At 37.4% G+C, this 16,222-nt stretch overlaps 1 protein-coding gene across 35 annotated transcripts in view; it reads right to left on the reverse strand.

The window, feature by feature from the left end:
* CCDC91 (coiled-coil domain containing 91) overlaps positions 1–16,222 on the reverse strand; it is a 417,526-nt gene that overhangs the window by 329,091 nt on the left and 72,213 nt on the right. The gene's annotated exons all lie outside the window — the stretch shown is intronic.

Here is a 16,222-nt window from a genome sequence, read left to right on the forward strand (position 1 = left end):
CCGTGGTTTGCAAAACAACCATACTTCTTCCCTCTTTCTTCCTATTTCTCTGACTGCTTCTTCCCAATCCCCCTTACAGGTTCTTCTTCTACCTACCCTTTAAATGTTAGTGTTCTAAGTGCTCCAGTCTAGCCCCTCTTTTTACCTCATTTCAAATAAACTCTCTAGATTACCTCATTCATTCCTTCAGATTCATTTACAAACAAGTTACGGAATCTCTAGTTCAGATCCATCTCCTGAGCTTCAGATCCATAAACCCAACAGACAATTGACTAGTTTCTCTTTCATCTAACAGGTACTTCAAATTCAATACAATCAAAACTGAACTCAAGATCTCTTCCATCAACCTCAAATTAACTCTTCCTCTAGGATTCCTTCACCCAGTGATTGGTACTGCCATCTACAACACAGTTGACCAAGACAAAAACCTGGAGTCATCCTTGCGTCCTCCTTCTCTCACTCCACACACCCAATCAGTCACCAAATCCTATGTCCTAAATACTTCTAGAATGCATGTACTCAATCACCAATACTTTCATCCTAGTTAAGGCACCTTTATCTTTCATCTGTTTTATAGTATCAGCCTTCAAAATAGTTCTCTGCTTCCAGTTTGCTCCTTTCTATTCCATCCTCCACTCCACTGCCCAAGTGATTCTTCTAAAGACTCACCTATTTAAAATTTTTCAAGGGCTCCTTATCATTTTTTGGATGCAGTCAAAATTCTTAACACGAACTAACGAATCTGTGTAACCTAGCTGTTCCTACCATCCTCATCTGTAGCATATCCATATACTGCAATCATTATTATTACTGTATTATAAGATACCCTAAATATATTATTCTATGGCTAAAATAAACTTCCTTTCTTCTTCACAAAAGACTTTCTATTCTAAATCTGTTATTTTCGGTCAATAGTATTATCATTCTCTAATCTATCCAGAATGCAGAAACTACGTGTTACCTTTTACACTTTACACTAGAGCCAGGTATGTCATTCAGTCCTGTATTAGTTTCCTCGCTCCTCTTTCCTTTCTCCTCTGGTGACCATCCCTGTGATTCAAATATCTATCACTATTTCTGGAAAATTATCAGAACTTACTTTCAGTCGCTTTGCTCTTCAATCCGTTCATCACACTGGGTAACTCTTTCTAAAACAATTAAGTTTTAAACTAAAACTATCATCATATCAATCTCAACTCCAAATCTTTCAAAACAAGAATGACAAATCCATGCCTCTATGGGACACAAACTTTGGAGCCTCACCATGTAAGCACAGCAAACATGAACACAAAGTTGTGAATTGCATTGGCACTAATGATTAGAAGTAAAAATGTATCCTGTAAAAAAGCCTACAACTACATCACAATATTAAGGCAATATTATGAGGGTACTCTACACACAAGCAATAGAGAAAAGTGTTAGTTAACAACACAGTAAAATCAGTGTTGACAACTTTATAAAGTGCAGATCACAAATGTAATTTTCTCTAATAAAGTGTTTCATATCTTTCATAGTGTTATATGCTCGTCTATTTTTATTTTATTTATAGTGAAGCCTCATTTAGCTGGACAGATATATCTGATAATCTCATCTAAATGGAACATGGTTGTTCTGATACAATAAGCATAACACTCTTAGGTAGATAACAGTGAAATTATAAACTCAGTGTCTCAGTGTTCAGATACTTTAACCACAGACAGCTTTACACTCTTGATTAAGAATTTGTTGGGCTTCCCTGGTGGCGCAGTGGTTGAGAGTCCGCCTGCCGATGCAGGGGGCGTGGGTTCGTGCCTGGGTCTGAGAAGATCCCACATGCCGCAGAGCCGCTGGGCCCGTGAGCCGTGGCCGCTGAGCCTGCGCGTCCGGAGCCTGTGCTCCGCAACGGGAGAGGCCACAACAGTGAGAGGCCGGCGTACCGCAAAAAAAAAAAAAAAAAAAAAGAATTTGAGAATTTTCCTCTTCTACTAGACATAATTAGAGACCCCCAAGTGCCTCTCTGACCTCAACTATAACTCCCCCCGACTCACTTTTTTCTAGGTACATGTATCCTCGCTATCAATCATACTCCTGCCTCAAGGCGTCTGGGTTTTTTTTTTAATTGTTTATTCTTTTTTTTTTTAAATAAAATTAGGATATGAAAACCCACCACCAAGCATAAAACTGAAGATCCTAACAAGAAATTACACATAACCCCTCCTTGGACCTCTCTGGACTCACAATCCTAAATTTATTTTTCATCATTCCTTTGCTTTCAAGTTAATGAAGTTCCATTTTATCTACACCATAAAAAAGCAGATTATTTTTATTTTAACTATTCTTTTTTTGTGTGTGTGTGGTACGCGGGCCTCTCACCGCTGCGGCCTCTCCCGCTTCGGAGCACAGGCTCCGGACGCGCAGGCCCAGCGGCCACGGCTCACGGGCCCAGGGCACGCGGGATCCTCCCGGACCAGGGCACGAACCCGCGTCCCCCACATCGGCAGGCGGACTCCCAACCACTGCGCCACCAGGGAAGCCCTTAACTATTCTTTTTTTTGCTTTTGCTTTTTTTTTTTTTTTGCGGTACGCGGGCCTCTCGCTGTCGTGGCCTCTCCCGTTGCGGAGCACAGGCTCCGGATGCGCAGGCTCAGCGGCCACGGCTCACGGGCCCAGCCGCTCCGCTGCACGTGGGATCTTCCAGGACCGGGGCACGAACCCGCGCCCCCTGCATCGGCAGGCGGACTCTCAACCACTGCACCACCAGGGAAGCCCTTAACTATTCTTAAAGAGTATCCCATGACATAAATTTAGGGGACTTAACTTTTTCACATAATATTATGTTGCTAATATTATTTTAGCTGCCATTCATTCTTTTGACTACTATAATATACCTCAGTTTATTCAGTCACTTTCCTGTCAATAGACAGTTGGGTGGCTTATAATATTTTGTTACTGAAAACAGAACTGCTATGAACATTCTCCAACACATCTACTTTTGTATATACACAGAATTTCTGTTGGGTGTATGTCTATTAGTAAAATCACTGGGTTTTAAGGTTTGTCTATGTTTAGCTCCACAAGATAATGAAAAACATTTTCCAACTGATTGCCTGAGTTCCCAGCCAGCAACTGGAATCAAACCACCAGATATATGAAGATACTTCCAGATGATTTCCAGGCTCTAGCTATCAAGCCACTTCCAGTGTTTAAGTCATCCCACTGAGGTGTTAGAAAGGGTGGAGCAGTAACAAACCTTCCTATTCTGCAGTGTCCCAGTTCCTGACCCTCAGAATCCATAAGTATAATAAAATAGTTGTTTTATGCCCTTAAGTTTGGGATGATTTGTTATGTAGCAATAAAAACCGTAGATTGGGTTATAACATCCATGCCTATACCATTCCTGTTTTTAAAGGGAATGTTTTTAATATTTCTCCATTTAAAAAGATGTTTGCTGATGACTGTTGGTTTTTTTTTTTTAATAGTCCCAACAGGTTAAAGAATCTCCTTCTTTTCCTAATTTATTAAGCATCCTAACCATGAACTTACACTGATAATCAAATGTTTTTTTCTACCTACTGACATTACCATATGATTTTTCTCTTTTAACCTATTAATGTCATCATTTACATTTATAGATCATGTAATAGTAAACCATCCTTGCATACCTGAAAAAAAGCCAACTTTGTGATAGCATTTTTCTTCTTTTACAATGTTGGTTTCAATCTGCTAATATCTTGTTTGAGATTTCTACAGCTACATTCATGAGTGAAATACATCTGCAATTTTCATTTCTTGTCATGCCTTCATCTGGTTTAAGTATCAGGGTTACGTAGGGCTTTCAGAACTAGGTGGGGCAACATCCTCTTTTTCTATTAATTAAAAAGAGATTGCATCAGATTGGAATAACCTATTTCTTAAAATTTTGGTATAAACTTGCTTAGCAAACCATCTGGACTTGTTGCTTTCTTTGTGGTAAGATTCAATTTCTTATAATTATAGAATGATTCAGACTTTTAATTTCTCCCTCATTTTTTGTAAGTAATATTTTTCTAGAAATGCGTCTTCTACTTCTAAGTTTTTAAAAAACAGTTGGCATAAAGTTGTTAACAGTATCATCATGGTTGTTATTTTTATTATGGTAAAATAAATACAACATAAAATTAACTGTCTTAACCATGTTTAAGTGTACAGTTCAGCAGTATTAAGTAGATTCATATCATTGCGAAATCACCATCATCCATCTTTTCATCTTGCAAAACTAAAACTCTGTACCCATTAAACTATAACTCTCCATTCTCATCTCCCTAGTCCTTGACAACCATCATTCTATTTTCTGTCTACATGATTTTGACTACTCTAAGTGCCTCACGTAAGCAGAATAATACAGTAATTGCCTTTTTGTGACTGGCTTATTTCACATAGCATAATGTCCTCAATGCTCTTCCACTCTGTAGCATATATCAGAATTCCCTTCCTTTTTAAGACTGAATAATATTCCATTATAACTAAGGACCACCTTTTGCTTATCCATTCATCTGTCAGTGGACACTTGGGTTGTTTCCATGTCTTAGCTATTGTGAAGAATACTGCTATGAACATGGATGTACGAGTATCTTTTCAAGACCCTGCTTTAAATTATTTTGAATATATACCCTGAAGTAGAATTGTTAGAGTATGCGGTAATTCTACTTTTAATTTCTGGAGGAACTGCCATACTGTTTTCCACAACAGCTGTATCATTTTGCATTCCCACCAACAGTGTTCAAGAGTTCCAATTTCTCTACATCTTCATCAACACTTATTATTTTCTGGGTTTTTTTTTTTTTTTTAATAGTAGCCATCCTAATGGGTGTGAGGTGGTGTCTCATTACAACTGATTTTGCATTTCCCTAATGATTAATGATGTTGAGCATCTTTTCATGAGCTTATTGCATTTTGTACATCTTCTTTGGAGAAATGTCTATTCAAAACCTTTGCCCATTTTTTAATCTACTTGTTTGTTTTTAAAGATGATGTTGGGGTAGGAGTTTATTAATTTATGTATTTATTTTTGCTGTGTTGGGTCTTTTGTTTCTGTGCCAGGGCTTTCTCTAGTTGTGGCAAGTGGGGGCCACTCTTCATCGCGGTGCGCGGGCCTCTCACTATCGCGGCTTCTCTTGTTGCAGAGCACAGGCTCCAGATGCGCAGGCTCAGTAGTTGTGGCGTACGGGCCTAGTTGCCTCACAGCATGTGGGATCCTCCCAGACCAGGGCTCGAACCCGTGTCCCCTGCATTGGCAGGCAGATTCTCAACCACTGCGCCACCAAGGAAGCCCTACTTGTTTGTTTTTTATTGTTGAGTTTTAGGAGCTCTCTATATATTCTGGATATTAATTCCTTACCAGATATACAGTTTGCAAAACAGTTAGTTTTTCTCCCATTCTGTGGAGAAACTAAATCTTTCAAACACTGCTAGTAGAAATGTAAAATGGCACTGCTACTCTGGAAAATAATTTGTCAGTTTCTTTAAAAGCTAAATATACACTTACCAAAAGATCTAGCAATTGTACTTCTGGGCATTTTTCCCAAAGAAATGAAAACTTATGTCCACACAAAAATCTGTACACAATTGTTCATAGCTTTGTTTTTAACAGTCAAAAAATGGAAACCACCAAAATGTCCTAAAATAAGTGAACGTTTAATCGAACTGTGCCACATCCATGCCACTGTAGTATTAGTCAGCATTAAAAAGAAAAGAACTACTGATACACGCAACAAGTTGGATGTATCTCAAGGGCATTATACTGAGTGAAAAAATGCCAATCTCAAAAGGTCAAATACTGTATGATTCCATTTATATAACATTGTCAGAATGACAAAATTGTAAATATGGAGAACAAATTAGTGGTTGCTAGCGGTTGGGGATGGTGGGGAGGGAGGGAGTAGGGATGACTATAAAAGGGTAGCACAAGGATATCTTATCGGTGACAGAATAGTTATGTGTTTTGATTTGATATTGGTTCTGTGGTAAAATGACAGAACTGTACACACACACATTGTACCAATATCAACTTCCTGGTTTTGATATTGTACTACAGTTGCATGAAATATAACCATTTGGGAAACTGAATGAAAAGTAAGCAGGACTTCTCTGTACTATCTTTGCAACCTCTTATGAATCTACAAACATTTCAAAATGAAAAGTTTTTTTTAAATCCACACATCTTAAAAAAGTTAAAGTATGTATTTTACTAAAATAAAATCTAAGTGTGTCTCTTTTAAAATGTTTTGTCTTATACTGTATTTTCCTTTGAATCGGCTCACCAATTTATCACATAACTGCCTTAGGTTCATAATGCATTAATTTAGTACGTTTTAGAAACACCAACACCAATGACTTGACAGAAGAGGTGTGCCCATTTTGAGGCATAAATACTATTTACCTCAGTCTTTTATAAACAGCAACAAAAATTATGAGACAAAAAAGAAAGTCAAGAGACAAAGAGATCAACAAAACCAGGCCAGGAGACCAGGAGATAGATGATCCAGATGACAGGAATTAAAAAAAAAAAAAAAAAAAGCAACGGTGATTAATATAAGAATACAGTGGAAAGGTAGAAAACATGCATACCATGGCTATCAACAGATAGATGGAAACTAGTAAAAAGAGTAAAATGAAAATGCTGGTAATGAAAAACACAGTATCAGAGAGGGAAATATCTTTTATGGACTTATCATCATAATGCACAGAACAGAAAAAAAAAAAAGCAATGACCTTGAAAATAGATCAACAGAAATTATCCAAATTCAAACATATACAAACATATATTGAGATAAAAGAGAAAAAAGTATCCATCCTTGAACTGCAGGACAGTATCAGAGGGCCTATCATATGTGTAATTAAAATTGCAAAAGAAAAGAGAAAACAGAGAGAAATAGTTAAAGAGATATTGGCTGAGAGTTTTTCAAAATTAATTAAAGACAACAAACACAAACCAAGAAAATTCAGAGAACCCACACCAGATAAAGTGCACAAATTCTCACAAAACCTAACGTGAGGTAAGATACATACAAACACACAAAAAAGTAAAGCATATGAGAGATTTGGAAAGATCCCTCAATATAGGATAGGAAATTAAAAGCAAATTATCTTTCTCCTCTAATATGTAATAAACATCTCAGCTACTTATTCCTCATACATACTCTTCAAATCTGAAAAAAAAAGTTAAAGGTTTCAGTCATCAAATAACTGAATAACATACAATAGCTAAGCTGTTACAGAATTGGCTGTCTGAATCTATGCCAATACTGTAACTTTAGAAGTATGAAAATATGCTAATTATTTCCAAATACTCAACATTTTTCTCCTAGTAAGAAATACGGTACATGAAACCAAAGATTTCTCATTAGTAAATCATGAAGAGACTGAAATGTTTAGCATATTGATAAAGATGCTCAGCTGAACTCCAAATGTACAGTCTGCAAATGCCTAAAGCACACTTAAAAAGTATTTTATCACTAAGAACACCTATTACAGGGCTAGATATTAATGTTTAATGAGTATTTCTTCTAAATTTTGCTTTGCAATATTTGAACTATACTTTTCTCGAGAATTTTATTGTCAAAACAAGATAAAAACAATTCACTATGATGCCCTACATACACTTTTCATTTTATCCTATTCACTTCCAGTACTCAAATATATACAAGTGTTTAAATTACACATGAAATTATAAATTTCTTTTTCATATATTACACCATTAATATAGTTCTAAGTCATTATTGGCTTTGTAACTGTACTCTTCACGACTGTATTATTTATGCCTGCACAATATTCCATCAACATGACAATTTAACCATTTTCCTATTTTTAAACATTAAAGTTTATCTAATATATTCCCTAATATAGAGCCAACACCACAATGACTTCATTATGCATTAACTTTTTATTATTTTAGGCCTTAGTATAAACTCCCAGATACAGAATGATTAGCTCAAAGACTGTGAACACTGCTTGATGAAGTTTGTTGAATCACTTTCCAAAGGAGGTATACTAATTAACACCACTACATGCAATTTTTAAAGTCTTTTATAGATATAAATACTTAAATATACATTTTTAACTTTAGAGCACAAGTATGATCATACCATCATAAAACTGTTATTTTTAATCCAATCTTTTTCCTTTATGAACGTGGTTCCCTACCTCACATATACCTTCCTCCTTTTCACACATAACAGTGCCACCCAGCTACTGACCCAGACAGTCCAAGTAAATAACCTAATATGTATCTAGCCTGTATCTCTATTCTCATATAACCATATCCAATTATGTATTCTCATATACACATCTACATACATAATGGTATTGTCACTGCATTTTCTTTAAAATATAGGATGTCACAGACATTTTTCATTACCTTATTTTTTCTCACATCATAATACCCAATGGAAATCCCTCCTAGTCTACTGGTGGTATATATCTGATTCATTCTTTTTAACTGCTACTAAGATTCCATCCTTTAGGTACTTAATAAATACATATTTATTCAGCCATTCCTCTACCAATAGATATGTACTTTGTTTCTGGTTTTTTGCCACTACAAATAAATGCTTGTACAGAAACTTTTATATGTGGAGGTATTTTTCTATGGGCTAGATTCCAAATCATGAGATTGCTAGGTCAACTAGTATATATCGTATATTTTTAATTTTAATAGATGTTGTCAAATCGTCTTCCAAAAAGGCTCCATTAATCCATCTTTCCACCAACAAAGTATAAAAACAGCTTTTTCTCTTAGTTTCCTGTCAGCAAAAGATTATTGTTGGTCCTTTTCTCTTTTTCTTTTTTCTTTTCCATAAAGGGTAGGGGCTGAGGAGGCAGTTTGATAGATATAAAGTTATATTACATTCTTACCTTAATTTGCATTACTCTACTAGTGAGTATGAACATATTTTTACACGTTGTCGGCCATTTGAATTTCCTTCATATCTTGTACTAACTTTCCTGTATTGTTGTTTGCTCCCTTTTTGGCAATATCTAAGTAGTTATTTCATGTAAAAGATATCCATTTTGTCCTTCCTCTGCACTGCAAATATTTTTATCAAACTCACTGTTCGTATGCTATATTTTGTCATTCAAAAGTTGTTTCATAAAGTCAAATATAGCTTTCCTTCTTTATAGTTTATAGATATTTAATGGTGGTTAATGTCTCCCTCACACCAAGAATGCACATGTAATCTCCTATATTTACTGCAGAACTTTTATTATTCTTTCCATGTGGAATTTATTTTTGTATATTGTATAAGATAGGGATCCAATTTTATTTCCCCAAAATGGGATAGCCAGATGTGCCAGAACTAGTTATTAAATAACCTACCTTCATTCTCCTAAATCGAATTTTCATATATAACACTGTTGTATGTATAGGGATCTACTGCCAGGTCCTCTATTTTGTTTATCTGAATTATTATAATTCAAAGCTTTTCCATACTATTCATCAAATACCCTTCTCTTGGCCATCATCATATCCCCATCAACAATGGCTGACATACTATAATTGCTCAATCATTATTTGCTGAATGAATAAACTTTATTTTAAAAATGAAGGTTTTTATCTGTAGCAGCTTAACAACAGCACCCACTCTATTTTCTTCCTGTTTATGTCTTGCTCCCATTTCTATTCCCCACATACAGCAGCATATAAATATTTCATAATTAAACAAATAATAATAAAGTTGATTCTGACTGGACCCTAGTAAGAAATTGCTTTGTTTCCTAAAGTTCATTAACCCTGTTGAATCCCTAGAGTCCAACGGGGTACTCCCCTTCGGGTTAATGGAGTCTTACTACCATGTTACTATAAATTTTGCCTACAAATCATATTTATTTATAATGCCAAGGTTATTAACTAACATTTAATTATAAATAACCAAATATTATTGAAGCCTGTCTATTTAGAGTATGTGACTGGTTCTATTCTATACATCAAAACTAAAACCAATTTATTTTTCAAAAATTATATCTCAGAATAGGATAAGGTCTACTAAGTACAAACTTAATATTTATGTACAGTGTAACTAACATGGACTCTAAGATATTAAAAATAATAATATATATATACACAAAAAGTTGCAGGAGAATGTTCATAGAAGTTTTATTCACAATCACCAAAAACTGTAAACAACCAAGAAGTCCTTCAATATGGAAAAGAATAACAAACTGAGATACATCCACACAATGGAATACTTGGCAGTGATAAAGAGGAATAAGCCATCAAGCCACAAAAAGACAAGGATCAATCTTAAATGAACAGTACTAAGTGAAAGAAGCCAGTCTGAGAAGGCATATACTGTATGACTACAATTATATGACACTCTGAAAAAGGCAAAACTAGAGAGAGGGTAAACAGATCAATGGTTGCCAGGGGTTAAAGGTGGGGAATGTTGAATACGTGAAGCATAGGAGATTTTTTTAAGGAAGTAAAGCTATTTTGCATGATACTGTAACCGTGCATACATGACACTATCAAAACCCACAGAACTTTATAACACAGAATGAACCTTACTGTATGCAAAATTTTAAAATAATTTAGAAATTGAGGATCTCAGAATAGAATGTAGAATGTGACCGAATAATCTAATTGCATTACAAATGTACGAAACATGCTCACTGAGGAAAGAAAGGAGCTAAGTATCTTTGGAAATAAGTAGTCTGTAACACTAAAAACAAACGGAACTGTACAAAAGCACTGTACTCAAGTATCAATTCTGAAACTACTATACGTGTATATACTGGAATTGAACAATAAAGTCCACGAATGGCAGATGATGGAAGCCAGATCTCTCACTGCTGGAGAGAGGGTTTCAAATAAGCAAGGAGGAGGCAGGAATGATGTTGGCAGTAATGGGTTAGAGATGAAAACACCAATATGAAGCCATGGTTAATTCAATATAGATAAAGATGGTTACGTACAGAAATATTTATACTCACATGTTTTCTTTCTCTGACAGCTGAGAAAGTCTACAAGCATCCACACCCTGATAGCAATGAGAACACCTAGCACCCAAACGATGGTTTCAAATACCACTCTCTAATAGAAGAATACAGACCTCTTGGAGAAAATGGCTGATTCTAAGAGTTGGGCAGGAAGCATAAAGATGAGCCTGGAGAATCTTGTAGTGTTGGAAAGTAAGTACTAACACACACACACACACACACACACACACACACACACACACACACACACACCACAGAATGATGGTTAAAGAGAGTCCACTGAAAGTTCTCCCATTGGCCAAAACTAGAATTTGTCCAACAAAATTAAGTACTTGGATTATAATTCAAAGTATATAAAATAAATATCCATGAGTCCATACTGATAGAAATACTTGAATGAATAAGGAAAAATAGGCAAAACTTCCGTGTAGAAAAATTTCAAATAATTTATGTAGATACTCCACTCTCAAAGATGTAAAGCATAACTCCCTATTCTTTAAAGAACAGTATGGAATGGGAAGAAGGAGAATAATTTTATAGTGGAGAAATCTGACAAACACTCGTTCTGCCAAATGATCATGGTTTAATATCAACAGTGATAAATCAGATTGACAATATGTATCCTTAATATGATGTGATGAAAATGACACTTTACCTCTGTGGTCTTCCTCCCCAAAACCCATAACTCCAGTCTAATCATGAGTGACGCATTAGACAAATCTCAAATGAAGGACAATCTACAAAATAACTGCCCAATACTCCTCAAAACTATCATGGTCATCAAAAACAAGCAAAGTTTAAGAAACCATCACAGTTAAGAGGGGCCTAGGGAGACATGACCACTAAATGCAGTGTATATCATGGATAGGATTCTAAAATAGAAAAGGGACAGTAGGTAAAAATTATGGAAATCTGAGTAAAGTATGGACTTTAGTTAATAATTATGTATCAATATTGCTTCATGAATTATGACAAATATACCATATCAATATAAAATGAAAATAATAAAAGAAAGTAGGGGTGGGATATAAAGGAACTCTGTACTATCTTGAAGTATTTATGTGAATCTAAAACTATTTTAAAATAAAAGTTTATTTAAAAACCAACTAACATTTAATGGGTACATAGTATATGCCATCTTCTTACACACATCTCCTTCCTGCAATGCCCTTTCTTGAAGGACGTTATCTACCTGATAAGCTTACATTCATCCCTCAAGAACAAGACTAGGAGGATAGGTGGAAGAGAGGACAGACAGGCAGGCCAATCCAAAAACGAAACCTTTTACAAAATTTTCAACATCAATATTTACTAATACATCTATCTTATGTCACACATGTGAAGGGAAAAATCTAGAATTATCTAGCCACAAGAAAAACTCTCCCTTCTATCAACCTTAATAAACGAGATGGCAGTGTAAGGCACATCTTCAAAATAAAATCCCATTTGAACTGACCAAAAGAAACATGACCGAATACAGCTTAATATTCAAATAATCATGTCTTATACTATCATGAACTTCATAACATTTTACAATTTTTATTTTCCCTACTCATCCTCTCCTTTAGCTGAAAACAAGCATAGCTACCAGGATTGACTTCTTTGAAGTACTATAACATTTTTTCCCCAATCACAGAGTAATATCTCCCTTAAAATTTGTATTATACTTGTGTAATTTTCCCTAATGGACTACACAGCTCCTATGAGGATAGAGTCTATCTTTCAACTCTGTCATTATATACCCCCATATTACCCAATACACTGCTTTGCAAGTAGTATCCAAGAACTGGAAAACCAGCTGCCTGATTTGTTTTTTGTACTGAACACCAAAAGCCCTTAAAAGTAAAATGACCTACACATACTTAAAGGTTTAAAAATAAATGAGTTAAATAAAACTTGGGCTCTCTATTCTAAATATTCTCATATTTTTCCTTCTCTTTATTAGAAGCCTATATAAACGATTCAGAGAAATGTAAAGAAATCTGGTCAGCAAAATTAAATATCATAAAACACAGTAACAACTGATAAAGGCAAAAAGTCACCTCATCAAAAAGCAAAATACACTAAGAATGACTGGATCAGTGACAGACCTAAATAGACATCACTGGGACTGAACAAACTGGTCTCCTAAACAGGACAAATGAAACTGAAAGTTAAAAGTCTGATCAGAATATGCCATCACACTGGAGATAAACTAAGAATACTGCATACAGTCAATGAGACTATCAGATACTAGAATGAACAATTTTTTAAAAAAACTAGGAAATTTCTCCCATAAGTAATTGAAAAATACCAACAATTTTTACTTACTGAGAACATACTATGTACTAGGCACTGTACTATGAGTACAGAATAGGACAGTTCTCTCTGCCCTCAGGAAGTCTTTCTAATGTGACATTTAGCAAAGGACAAGTAAACAAAATAATTGTCAATTTTAATGAATGCCACAGATAATTAAAAAGACTAAAATAAGGTGAAAAAATAAAGAATTGGGTAGAAAAATAAGGCTCATTTGACGGGCTGACATTTAAACTGCAACACTAAAGACAAGAAGTGGCTAGCAGTAAGAAGGGAAGTGCAAATGTGAACATGTCCAGGTCACAAGAAGAGAGGAGCAGATTGCTTAAGTCTGGGGTCCCTTCCTACTCTATGATTAACTCTTTCATTGATTATAGAAACATATACTCACATATTAGTTTCTTGTGGATGCCATAACAAATTACCGAAAATCTGGTGGCTGAAAACAACAGAAATTTATTTTCTCATGATTCTGGAGGCCAGAAGTCTGAAATCAGTATCACTGGTGGAAATTAAGAAGTTAGCAAGGCTGCTTCCCTCAGCAGGCTTTAGGTGAGAATCCATTCCTTGACTTTCCCAGCTTCTGGTGGCTGCCAGTATTCCCTGACTTGTAGCCATATCACTCTAATCGTCAAGGCCAACATCTTCAAATCACTCTCTGCTCCTCTGTCACATCACCTGTTCCTCTGTATGTCTGTAAAATGTTGCTTTGTTTCTGTCTTCTAGGATACTTGTGATACCATTTGAAGCCCACCTAGATAATCTAGAATAACTCACTCACTGAAAACCCTTTTTCCAAATAAGAAAGCATTTACAAGTTCCAGGATTAGGACCTGTTATCTTTGGAGAACGTTATTCTGCTTGTCACATGGCAACTTTTAAAATACATTAACATAACTGAGTGAGAGAGATTAACAACTATTAGTGACAGATATGTTTAAAGTTACATGAAAAAGAAAATAATTCAATCACTTATAATACAAAACATACAAACAAAAATTTACTAATTTTCAATTTCCACTAATATATAAAACTGTAGTGGGGAAGGCGGAAGATGGCGGAAGAGTAAGACGCGGAGATCACCTTCCTCTCCACAGATACACCAGAAATACATCTACACGTGGAACAACTCCTACAGAACACCTACTGAAGGCTGGCAGAAGACCTCAGACCTCCCAAAAGGCAAGAAACTCCCCACGTACCTGGGTAGGGCAAAAGAAAAAAGAAAAAACAGAGACCAAAGAATAGGGACGGCACCTGCACCAGTGGGAGGGAGCTGTGAAGGAGGAAAAGTTTCCACACTCTAGGAAGCCCCTTCGCGGGCGGAGACTGCGGGAGGCGGAGGGGGGAGCTTCGAAGCCGCGGAGGAGTGCACAGCAACGGGTGCGGAGGGCAAAGCGGGGAGATTCCCGCACAGAGGATCGGTGCCGACCGGCACTCACCAGCCCGAGAGGCTTGTCTGCTCACCCGCCGGGGCGGGCGGGGCTGCGAGCTGAGGCCGGAGCGCAGGGAGAGGACTGGGGTTGGCGGCTTGAACATAGCCTGAAGGGGTTAGTGCACCACAGCTAGCCGGGAGGGAGTCCGGGGAAAAGCCTGCACCTGCAGAAGAGGCAGGAGACTTTTCCTTCCCTCTTTGTTTCCTGGGGCGTGAGGAGAGGGGTTTAAGAACGCTGCTTAAAGGAACTCCAGAGACGGGCGCGAGCCGCGGCTAAAAGCGCGAACCCCAGAGACGGGCGCGAGCCGCGGCTGAAAGCGCGGACCACAGAGACGGGCGCGAGCCGCGGCTGAAAGCGCGGAATCCAGAGACGGGCGCGAGCCGCGGCTGAAAGCGCGGAATCCAGAGACGGGCGCGAGCCGCGGCTAAAAGCGCAGACCCCAGAGGCGGGCGGGAGACGTTAAGGCTGCTGCTGCCGCCACCGAGGGGCCTGTGTGCGAGCACAGGTCACTCTCCACACCCCTCTTCCGCGGAGCCTGTGCAGCCCGCCACTGCCAGGTTCCCGGGATCCAGGGACAACTTCCCCGGGAGAACGCACAGCGCGCCTCCGGCTGGTGCAAAGTCACGCCGGCCTTTGCCACCGCAGGCCCGCCCCGCACTCTGTGCTCCTCCGTCCCCGCCGACCTGAGTGCGCCAGAGCCCCCAATCAGCGGCTCTTTTAACCCCATCCTGTCTGAGCAAAAAACAGACGCCCTCCAGCGATCTACACGCAGTGGCAGGGCCAAATCCAAAGCTTAGCCCTGGGAGCTGTGAGAACAAAGAAGAGAAAGGGAAATCTCTCCCAGCAGCCTCAGAAGCAGCGGATTAAAGCTCCACAATCAACTTGATGTACCCTGCATCTGTGGAATACCTGAATAGACAACCAATCATCCCAAATTAAGGAAGTGGACTTTAGGAGCAAGATCTATGATTTTTTCCCCTTTCCTCTTTTTGTGAATGTGTATGTGTATGCTTCTGTGTGAGATCTTGTCTGTATAGTCTTGCTTCCACCATTTGTCCTAGGGTTCTATCCGTCCATGTTTTTTTTTTTAATTTTTTTCTTAATAATTAATTTTAATAACCTTATTATACTTTACCTTCGTTCTTTCTTTCTTTCTTTCCGTCCTTCCTTCCCTCCTTTAGACAACGAATCATCCCAAATTGAGGAGGTGGTCTCTGACAGCAAGATTTAGGATTTTTCCCCATTTACCTCTTTTAGTGAGGGTGTATGTGTATGCTTCTGTGTAAGATTTTGTCTGTATAGCTTTGCTTCCAACATTTGTCCTAAGGTTCTTTCCGTCCCTTTTTTTTCCTAAATAAGAAGTTTTTAATTCAATAACTTTATTATACTTTATTTTATTTTTACTGTATCTTCTTTCTTTCTGTCTTTTTTCCTTCTTTCCCTCCTTCCTTCCTTCCTCCCTCCCTCCCTCCCTTTTTCTTTCCTTCTTGCCTTCTTTCCTTCTTTGCTTCTTTCTTTCTTTCTTCCTTCCTTCC

This window comes from Tursiops truncatus, chromosome 11, assembly GCF_011762595.2.
Source record: "Tursiops truncatus isolate mTurTru1 chromosome 11, mTurTru1.mat.Y, whole genome shotgun sequence".
Lineage (NCBI taxonomy): Eukaryota > Metazoa > Chordata > Mammalia > Artiodactyla > Delphinidae > Tursiops > Tursiops truncatus.